Source organism: Pistacia vera, unplaced genomic scaffold (assembly GCF_008641045.1).
Source record: "Pistacia vera cultivar Batoury unplaced genomic scaffold, PisVer_v2 Contig317, whole genome shotgun sequence".
NCBI classification, from domain to species: Eukaryota; Viridiplantae; Streptophyta; class Magnoliopsida; order Sapindales; family Anacardiaceae; genus Pistacia; species Pistacia vera.
The window spans coordinates 1,018,726-1,030,160 of record NW_022196132.1 but is presented as its reverse complement, the minus strand read 5'-3'; the positions used below and the strand labels follow the sequence as shown (position 1 = coordinate 1,030,160).

Genomic DNA, 11,435 nt, shown 5'->3' with positions numbered 1-11,435 from the left:
ACCCTTAACCCCTATCGTTAACACTATACACGAACCCAAAACCCTAAACTCGCAAACAGCCACTCCACTGCCAGTCTACCTCGCCGTTAACACCACGGTCATCGTGATAGTATACCACTAGAAGGCAGTCGAAGACGTCGACCCCAAACCCAAGAGTCTCCGCTTCAAGAACACGCATAAGTCGAATGACTACTGCCTTCTTTTACAGTTTCTTAAATGCAACTCTGATAGACACGTGTCAACGCCCAAGCCCTATACTTCAATTTCAAATTTAATTTTGATTAAATTATTAAAAAAATAATGTCTTTACATCACAAAAAGGAGAGAACGACTTATACATACCCAAGATTTATATAACGACAAGTGGTATCCAAAAGATTTTGAAATGACAAATAGGTACTTTCCGTATGTTCTGTTAGTGATTTGTTATTATGTTTATTATAGTGAAAAGACTAAAATACCCTTAAAAGTTGAATTTTAGTTTTTATAAATTTAAAAATTTAAAAAACCCCCTAAGTTTACAAATTTCACTAAATACCCCATATATAAAGTTTTATAAAATAACAAAAACACCCCCCACTGGCAAGTGCCAGATTCCGGCCACCACCGCCGGAATCTGGCCGGAAAGTTGCGTTACGACACAGACCCGTCGGATCTGTGTCGTAACGCGTCGATCTGGCCTTTTCGGCAGATCCGTGGCTGATCTGGCCGGAAAAGGCCAGATCTACGGCTAGATTGGCGTCGCGCGTGCAAAACTCCATCTGCGGCGTCGACGGCCAGATCTGGCAAGATCTGGCCTTTTCCGGCAGATCCGTGGCGGATCTGGCCTGAAAAGGCCACATCGGCACTTTACGACACAGATCGATGGGGATCTGTGTCGTAATGCAGTTTTTCGGCCAGATTCCGGCGATGGTGGCGGAACTGGCATTGGGTGGTGGGGGTGTTTTTGTTATTTTACAAACTTTTTATATATGGGGGTGTTTAATTAAATTAGCAAACCTAGGGGGTTTTTTAGAGATTTTAAATTTATAAAAAACAAAAATGAAACTTTGAAGGCATTTTAGTCTTTTCACTATTAATAAACAAAAATCACTAACGAATATGACGGAGGTACCTATTTGTTTTCAAAACCTTTTGGGTACCAACTTGTCATTACAGTAAACTTTGGGTATGACAAGTCGTTCGCCCTCACAAAACTACTACCGGAACTGACAATTGGGTGGAAAAGTCATTAAGGCAAACCTTGTGTGAGAAAAAAATCGTTTACTCGAAATAAAAACAAAAAACCAAGAGAATCCATCCAAAGTATGCCAATGTCAAATCTTATACATGAATAGTTTTTCCTGTAATTTTATTCCAAATTGTAATCACAATCATCGATGAAGCAACCCAATGACGTGAAGAAGATCCACCTCCATCATGGCTTTTCTACTCTTTTCGCTCATTCCTTCAAGTTTTCCTTGTCTTATTTATCATGCTCCATCAATTTCCTGATCCCTCTCTCTTCTCCCCAGCGCTCACAATCACTTGTTTCTCTCCTGAATAATCCTTCCTGTAATCCATTTTAATTTCAACCGCTAATCCCAACTCAATCACCATTTCAAGGCATTCAATTGTTGCTCGTTCCCTATAGGCACGTCGCAATTGGAACGCCAAACCATATGCTCTCTAGTGTAGAATTCCACCCACAGTGTGATACGAACCCTCCGATCGCCTTGTGGGCTAAGTTGACACTGGGGGCCCATCCGATTACTTTTCCAATCTTGACCGTTCGATCAAGATCCTTTTGGCAGCACGTCGTTGGATTTGTGTAGGCACTCGGTATGGGGAACTGACCCTTTGGTGGAGGTTGACGTAAGGACCATAAGAACGATGCCCACTCGCTCGAGCGCACAGGCAATCTCTTTCACCTGATCTCATCGAAACTTCCATGCTCCCGAAGCATAGGAAAACAACCGACGATGGCGGCTGATCATCAAGCCACTCCATGATCTCTGCTTTGTTTTGGACCCACCTGACCCTAAATCAATGCTATCACCCTCAAGATTCAAAATGGGTCCTACAGAATAAACGGGTGGGATGTTGGTTCACCATTTGAGAAAGACTTATCATATTGGATTCCAGCTCCATAAATGAATTTACAACAATACCTTAACCCTTCGGACCTCCTCGCTTGCTCAAACACACATCAGACCAATCTTTCTCCAAGTACGCAGAAGGCAAAACCTTAGCAGGAATTGGGTTAACGAGACTCGGGACTTCCAACTCAGTATCCGAGTCTTTCAACTCAGCGGTGTGCATGTTCTGATCATCATAAAGAGCCTGCGCTGACAATCAAACCGAGAGACCCTGCGCTCGATGTGTAGTAAATATAGCTCGGAACTCCAAGCTCATCAGCAATATCGATCATGACTGTACAAAACATGTCGAGAACGAACCCGGCGAGTCTGGGTGGTCATGGAGGCGATTCGGAGTGAAGAAGCTTAGGAGACAGCTGCTTTGACGAGGGGTTTATGAGATTCAATATTAAAGGGAAGAATTTTTGGATTGGATCCAGGAAGTGGAGGTGATCGTTGGGAAGATGAACGAAGTTGATACGGTTGGTCCAGAGATTGAGTCGAGGTAGGCGTTGACTTTGGAGTCAGATGGTACTTTCATGACGAGGGGTGATGATGGAGAGGTGGTGGTGGTGGTGGACGAGGAGCTTGGCTAGCTCCAAGGTGGAGACGAGGTGGCCGATGCCGGTATAGGAATAAAGACGAGCTGAGCTTTTCTTTCATTGTGTGGAAGATTGATGAGCCTTTTGTTGGTTGTGAGTAAATTATATGAAGCTTTTATGGATTTACATACGTAAATAATTGTAAATGATGTCACTGCTTTGTAACAGTGAAAAGAGGAGAGACACGTGTAACTATGCAATGATGTGTGTGTATGCATGGCACTGCTTTGCTAACAGTGAAAAGAGGAGAGACACGTGTAACTCATGCAATGAGTGTGCTGTGTATGCCATGTCATCATACAACGCATATATATGAAGGAGGATATCCCATACGTGACTAATAAAATCCAATGAAATAGTGACACGTGTTATTAATTGACCTTTCACCCGCCTATGAACTTGATTAATCAATAACTACCTTATAGTTCACAATAACTAACACATGATGATGATATGAAAACTAAATTACTTAGATGAGACAATGAAACTACCCTACATAAATATTTTTCTTCATTACATCTATACGATATAAATGAAATTCTCGAATATCTTTGTATTGCTGAGGTGATAAGTATTTATTTTTTATTTTTTAACCACATTGATGAAATTTCATGAACCACTGTTACTTCAATAAATTCAGTGTGAAAGTAATAAGAAGAATGTTATTTACATGCTGGAATTCATATGAAAATGTTCAGCATCACTTCATATGAAATTAGAATGTCTGGTTGAGGGTTAAGTCTGTAGCTCCTTCAATCTCTCAGGTTTAATTCATTTGGTCTGCAGAGGAACAACTGGTGCAAACTGGCAGAAGGCGGTAGATGGCGTCGACTCCCTTGGCAACTCCACGATCATGCTGCCCGATTGCAGATGAGATGTGCTAGAGCGAGAATATGGTCTTATTGAGTTTTGCAATCCATGTAACATTCGTTCCTGTCACAATTATAATTGATATTTTCATAAAAGGGAAATGAAATTACAAATTTTTGACTAATTAATTTGTGAACATCCATTAGAGTATACATCGACAACATATCAAAAACTTGTTTCAAGGAGAAGAAACAAAAACAAAAGACCATAGAGAATCCAAAATAGGCATTTCTTCTCAACTTAGAATGTCAAATCTTATAGTCAATAAAAAACGGCTATAAACTTTTGCTCGGGTTTTATCTGTTTAAAACTTATTCTTGTCTAGGATCAAAATTAGTTCAAATTTCCCTTTCAATCATCCATCATTCAAGCATAGATCCAAACTCTCCATATTACCAATTTATCTACCTGAAATGGTTTCATATGTTGAGATATGAAAGATGTCTAAACTATCAGCTTAAAGAGAATCTAACAGTTTCAAGAATAAAGTATCTAAAACTTAATAATAGAAACTATATGACAATTTTTTCTACAATTTTTATATAGTTCTCAGTTGAATCTTTCATTTTCTTCTTTGTTGCACCTGAAAGACAGTTCTATGATAAATTTAGGTAGGTCACTTTACAATATGAAGAAAGTGCTTTGATCACAACAGAGGAAAGAACATAGAAGATATCCATAACTAAGAAGCAATGAGAAAGCAGCCACTGCAGTTAGGAAAGTGTCAAAGATCAATAAAGAAATTCATGCACCATTAATAACGCCCCGTTGCTGCTGAGCATAGAGTGATATATTTTTTTAAAGGCAAAATCTTTACCATCATGCTAGGATGAGAGTTTTTCTGTATTTTACCTGATCAATGAGATAAGACCTGTTTGAATAAAGTTGAGCAGTTTATTCAGTTTACTCTGATAGTCTCCATTGCTTAACTTGACCATGAAGGCCATGCAACATCCAGATTATTTGCGTCATCCAAACACTGAGCTGCTCAACTGAGCAAGTTGAGCAGTGATCGAAATTGTCCGGATTACATTTCCTGGAGCAAAAGAGAGCGATACTTCAACAGCCAACATTTTTGCAGCTAGTTGTCTTCACTAAACATGGTTTTCATTCTCCCATTTTCAAAGTCTATAACGACTATTCCGGTTCATTCATTAAACTGTGAGATGGCATATCGATTGGAGCTTTGGCTGGCCCTATAACCAGCATTTTTCATATCCATGGCTAATCCTTCCAACATCTCATATATCTCATCACTTTGCGGATGCTCTTGATTCCAGACGCAAAACGGTTCACATAACCTCCAGTATCAATCCAAGAACATCAACTTCTTTTCTAACCCCCCTTTTCTCTCTCTCTTCCTACTTTGTCAACATTTTCCCAGTTCCTTCTTCTGCATAGATATTTGAGAGCAAAACATGTAGCCCGTCATTCTGTTTCTTGTATCTAATTCAAGCAACTTCTGGCAACAACTTCTCCAATTCAGATTTTCCATGAAGTTTGCAAGCACCAAGAAGTGAACCCCAAATTTCCAACACATTCCCTCTTCACCTAATTTTGGACAAACTCATAGGCTAACCACCCTCCCAACCCTACCTAATATATCCGCAACACAACAGTAGTGCTCAGTTGAGGGCTGAATCTTGTATTTACTCTCCATCAACTCAAATATTTGAAGACCTTCATCAACCAAGCCAGCAAACAAAGAGACAACACTGCACAAAAGCAACAGCATCAGGTTCAATGTCACTTCTTGCTTTTATGAAACAAAGAGAGAGCTCTTTCGCTCACCCATGTTGACCATAACCCAATATCATTGTGGTATATGTGACTGGATTTTTTTCGAGGTTTGGGCAAACACATTTCAGCATAGAAATTGACCTGACTTAGAAACATATCAACAAGAGCAGAGCCTACAAAGACATTGGGTCCAACAAATGGCGGATAGAAAATCCATGAAGTTGCCTGCCTAACTCTATAATTCCATTGGATTCACAGCTGGAAGCACAGATGCTATAGTCACAACGTTGGGAGTTACGTTCTGCACAAGCATCTGCTAAAAGTAATGAAAGCTTCCTCAACCAATCCATTGGGTATACCCAGCAATCATAGCATTCCAAGTGGCTTGATCTCTGTCTCCAGTATTGTTTCTCTCAAAATTTGTTGAGAAGCTCTAATCAAACCAGATTTGCATAATGTCTATAAGATACTTGCCATTCCCTCAAACTGAATGCATGCCTTAAGAGATAAGCATGGGTCTGCTTTCCAATATCACGGTTTCTCAGATTTGAAGCTGCTGAAAGCAAAGCAGTAACGTAAGAATCAATCATAAATTGTTGCTTCTGCATCTCATACACAAGCATTAATCCTTCATCATCCAACCCATTCTGAACAAAAGCAGAAATCATTGTATTCCAAGAAACAACATCCCGTTCCGGCATATATCAAAAACTTTAAATGATGTATGGACAAAGCGCATCTTGAAACATGACAATAATGGCATTCAATACAATAACTGGCAATGTTGCCAAATTCTTAATTATAGGCATGCAGCTGTTGAGCTAAGGCCAATCGCTGCAACTGTGAAACTGCAGTTAAGACCGATAAAAAAGTCACCTCATCAAAACCAATTTCATCTGATAACATAGCTTCAATGAAAAGCTAATAGCTTCGACGGAGAACTACTCTGTGCATACCCAGATCATAGTGTTCCAAACCTCAGTATTTCTCTCCAAACAACAGTCAAAAATCTTCCTAGCGAAATCAAGACAACACGCTCAGCATACATAAAAATAGCCGAACTACACAAACAAATCATTACATATTCACTTCCCAATTAACAAGCAGTCCATTAAGTACGTTACCATTCTTATAGTCCCCTAAACTCGACAAAGCCGGGAAAACATTAACAAAACTAACAGTAGTGGGTCTAATTCCCTTCACCATCATCATCCTAAATTGCCTAACCGCTTCTGATATCTCTCTGTCTTTACGTACCATGAAACCATTGTATTCCACAATAACATTTCTCCTTTTCATCGTATCAAACACTTTACAAACTAAATCATACTTCGAATAATCAAAATCAGAATAACCACACCCACCAATTCACTATCGCCACAGAACTCAAACAAGTAGAGTACATATTCAACAGAGAGTATACACAATCTTACTGGGGTCAATAAGCCCTAATAAGATGGCAATGAACAGCTTACCGACTCTCAAATTGCGTGTCGCGGCACAGCCTTGGAGCCGAAGAGTAGAGTAGTTAGTTTCACACAAAGTATAAGGGCGGATTTTTTCATCGGGCATAGAACAAAATGGCATCTTGTGGCATTTTGTTGCAAAAACCGATAATGATGGTGTTCCAAAGGCGGTAGTAGGGCGGGGAATTGTGTCGAACAGTTGGCGGGCTAAATGAGGTTGGCCTTCCTGGCAATTTTACTCAGGCGGACGAATTGTGGGGGTTTTGAGTTGGGAAGGGGCGGTGGAAAGGGAAAGGGTGGCGGAAAAGTGGTGGGCGGTGGTGGCGGCGGCGGAAGAGGAACAGAGGAGGCCATGGATGGATGAGTGAGTTTGTTGGCAGTTTTAAGGCTCGGTTTTCTGTTATCCTTTCAAACTCGTCAAAAGGCTTTACAATCAACTAAAAGCACTTTTTATTCATTTATTTAGACTAGGGTAAACTAAATCTAATAATTTTTAAATAGATAAAATTATTTTTGTGGTGTAAATTTATTTCTTTTTTATTTTATTGTAATCCTAATTACAACTTCTATTAGTATATGTCAGGCTTTTCCATGACCAAAGACTTTCTGTGTACATGGTGTCGGTTGATTGATTTCATATACTTATCCAACAAGACCACACTTTATCAAAGGAGTGGTCCACATCCTTATCACTACCAGAAGAAAAGAAATCACAAATTTTCATTTCATTTTCCTCTGCCATGCCAACAAGAAGAAAGCTGAGCTTGTGTTCATCCTATAGCTGCTGCAGGCCACTTGGTTTCTGAAGTTGAGTTTGCACAGGGATTGCTAGAGCGAGATGATGGACGTTTCTCAGTGACTATTCTTCTCATGGATCCTATTTTTGCTGGAAATCTTGTTACACTACGTTATAAATCACTTGCAGAATCTAATTCTGCAATAAGGTTCATCAATCTTCAAAAGATGCTCATAAATCTGTAGGAAAGTCTGGGTTGAGTTCAGAGTTCATAAAACTTGTGTTAAAGAAGCGATTGTCAAGCATGTGTTTCCAGTCTAATTCAGCTACTCTTGCTGGGTTGGTAATTGATCATATGCCAGCAATTTACACAGTGACCAGTTATTGATGTAAAGGACGTCGAGTGAGAGACAGAAAAGCTGATGAGATAATGAAATTTGTTCTTGGAAAGACAAAGGACAAGGTTTGGTGTGTGGACGGGCACCGCAAAAGGAGGTGTTGGCTCATAAATCAGGGAGGATTTGTGTCACATTGTGGGTGGAATTCAATCTTGGAGAGTTTGTGGTTTGGTGTTCTAATTGGACATGGCCTATGTATGCTGAGCAGCAGCTTAATGATTTCCAATGGTGAAAGATTTGGGATTGGTTGTGGAGTTGAGAGTGATTATAGGATCACTAATGGGGAAGTAGTATTGGAAATGAAATAGCAAGAGCTATAAAATGTGTGATGGAGAGTGATAATGCAGTGAGGAAGAAGGTGAAAGAGATGAGTGAAAAGAGCATATAAGCAGTGATGGAAGGAGGATCTTCATTTGCTGCATTTGGACGCTTTATTGATGATGTATTAGGAATATGTCATTAATAAAGAATAATCTTAATCATCTTTAATAAAAGTTATACACAATCCTATTTGGGGTTAATTAAACTTCTTCTTGTATTATTTACTAGCTAACTTCTTATAAACTTAAAGTTACGCAAGTACCTTATTGGATCTCAAATATACTTCATTCTGAGTGTGAAATTTTACTTCAGGTTCTCTTATCTCAAAGGTATCAATCACAAACTTTTATACTGGCTTCGGGATATCCTAGTTCATAAAACTAGATTTTGCGAATCATGACCATAGATTCTCAAGCTCAAACAGTATCATCACAATTGGATACGATACTTATCATTTTTAAACTTCATTATATACCACTACAAATTTTTTCATTAAAAAGTTAAAGAAAATACAAAAAATTAATTTGTTTTCAACTTCACTGATTTGGCTGAAGTTTATTTAGAATGTGTGGTCAATAGCCACATGTCTAAATTAATTTTCCACGTGGGTTAAAAAAGACATTTTTTTTTTTTTTTTTTTTGTTTTAGAATAATATTACAATGGTTGTCCCATTATTCCAAGGGTAGGCTTTGACAAACCAATATATGAAAATAGAATTAAGTAATTCTAATCCTAAAAAGATAATTAATGAAATACGAAATCCTTATCCTAATTAAACAATGAAAAAATGAATTAAAAGATACTCATAACTGAAATATTATATTTCTTCTATGTCAGAAGTACTTGTTGAAATCTTATTAACTGAAAATGAATCAACTCAAGTTTACAATATATACTCACAGTATAATATCATAATAATGTTAAGAAAAAGTACCTATTTAAATGCATATACATATGTGGTAACTGCATATACATATGTGGTAACTGCAATTAATATTGTTAATTTTAAAACTGAAGATATATAATTGTAAAAGAAGGGATGAAATAATTAAGATTAAATCCTTTCATTTGAAATATGACAGGCTATTCGCAAGTATACGAAATCGTACAAGTAATAAAGTTCGAGTAAACGAGTGTCAAATCTTAAGAGAACTACCTACCAAGTACCAAACTAGGTTATTTTATTGTTATTTGATGAAACATAATTTTATGAATGAATTTAATAAAAAAGAAAACAAAAGCAGAATTTTATAAAAACTTTGGTATAAAGATCAATATGGCTAAACCCTAGGGCACAGATTTCACATCAATTTAATATTATGTATTGACACTTATTGTTAACCCAACTAAGCTTATTCTAAAGGCTAAACTCCCTAATATTCCACTAACTTTCTCTCAAACAATTAGCGAATTAACCCTTAAACAACAACCTAAAATATCTCTAAGTTGGATTTAACAACTAAGAGATTATTAAGTTCTACGGAATTTACCAGAGCCTCATAAATCGCGGTAACCTATCTCTAGCGTTCGCTCAATATATGGTTTTATTACCTTAGACAAATCATGTTTCATCTCTCGATCTCAACTTAACCCATGATATCATTCAACCCTCGGATCGTTAATAATTGAAAGCATTACACACAATAATAAAACTTAGAATCAATGCTCAATAGGAAATCAATAAAGATAATGTCAATACATATTCATAAATTGGGCTACATCTTTAGCTCTAGAAAAGAGATTTAGTTCATAGTTGCAATAATAAAAACCATCATTGTATTCAATAATATGAGTTCAAGAAAGAAAAATTTAAAACACTTCTCTAATTATTGAACGGGAACTTCAAGAATTCTGATCTCCAAAATAGTAGCTGTCCTTTTTCCCTCTCTAAAAAAACCCCTCAAAACTGCTTAAATACCTTATTTATAGTCCTAGGGTTTTTATCTTACTTAGGAAAAAGATAAATGCCTTAACTCATTCAGATTCGGATTAGGATAATACATTAGCCTAATAGGCCCGTGACCCATTGCCGCGGTGGTAAGAACAGTCGCTGCAACAATAGTTCTTTCTATCCAATGAGTATGTGGTCTTCAGAATTTGGTAAAGTCATCAACATGAACTTTGTAGCTCTCTGAATAAGCTTTCCAACAGCACTAGAATCGTTGAATTCCGATTTCTACAGCTCAAGTTATGACAGAAACATCGAAGCATGTTTATCTTAAAGGATTTCCAGATTTTACGTTGTATCTTCGACGTATCACAACTTTCTCGTTTCAACTCCGATTCTTGTATCGTTTGTTCTTACGCGTCATGAATTCTATCAACATCATTCTTTTCCCTTCAAATATCTGTTTGAACCTGAAAATACTCAAAATACACCCGTGATCCCGTAAAAGGTATTTATGAAAGAATTTATTCAAATTCCACAATTTAAACACATTTTTCCATAAATAATCCAATTAAATCACTAACAAAACATAGACTTTCAAGGTCTTATCAAAATACTTTTTAAGTTTACTTAAAAAATCAATTAATGAATATTTTCAAATGCATATGAACTAGTTGCAATTGTTTAGTATTAAATCATTGTCCGGTGGCGATTGGCTTCATATATTTGCAGAGGAGGTCAAGTGAAGTACTTGGGCGTGGTTTAAGATTTATCTCCTTAAGGTGTAAGTGACTATAATCAATATAATGATACTATATTAATTGTCAAATTAAAGTGATGTTAATTCTCATATGTTGAGAGTATAATTTATTATTATTATAAAAAATTAATAAATTAAACTTACTTGAAAGATGAATATGGATGTTACTTGGAATTACATTTCTATTATTTCATCTGTCTTTGCTTTTCATTTCTTTTATATTGAAAAAAAAAAAAGAAAAAAGAAAAAAAAAAGGCTCTTCAGAAGCTGATATTCCTCACTCCTCAGGCTAAGTTGTTGAATACTGAGATGATTTTAAAATTACTTTAATTTGTGCTAATGTAAGTAGAAAGGTGTCTTAATCCTCGATTTATATCAATAATGTTACAGACACCGATTATTGCCACCAAATTTTTTTACCAACGTACGTGGCATCTAGTTAAATACGACCACGTTAGAAATATAACACAACACTATCTTCTATGAATGAACAGTTATCCAACAATTATAGACGTTCGTCTATATTTAATGGACGA

At 36.9% G+C, this 11,435-nt stretch overlaps 1 pseudogene; it reads right to left on the bottom strand.

Moving 5' to 3' along the window:
• Positions 1–4,595: 4,595 nt before the first annotated feature.
• On the bottom strand, positions 4,596–6,615 carry LOC116136609 (annotated as a pseudogene).
• Between the last annotated feature and the right edge of the window lie 4,820 nt (positions 6,616–11,435).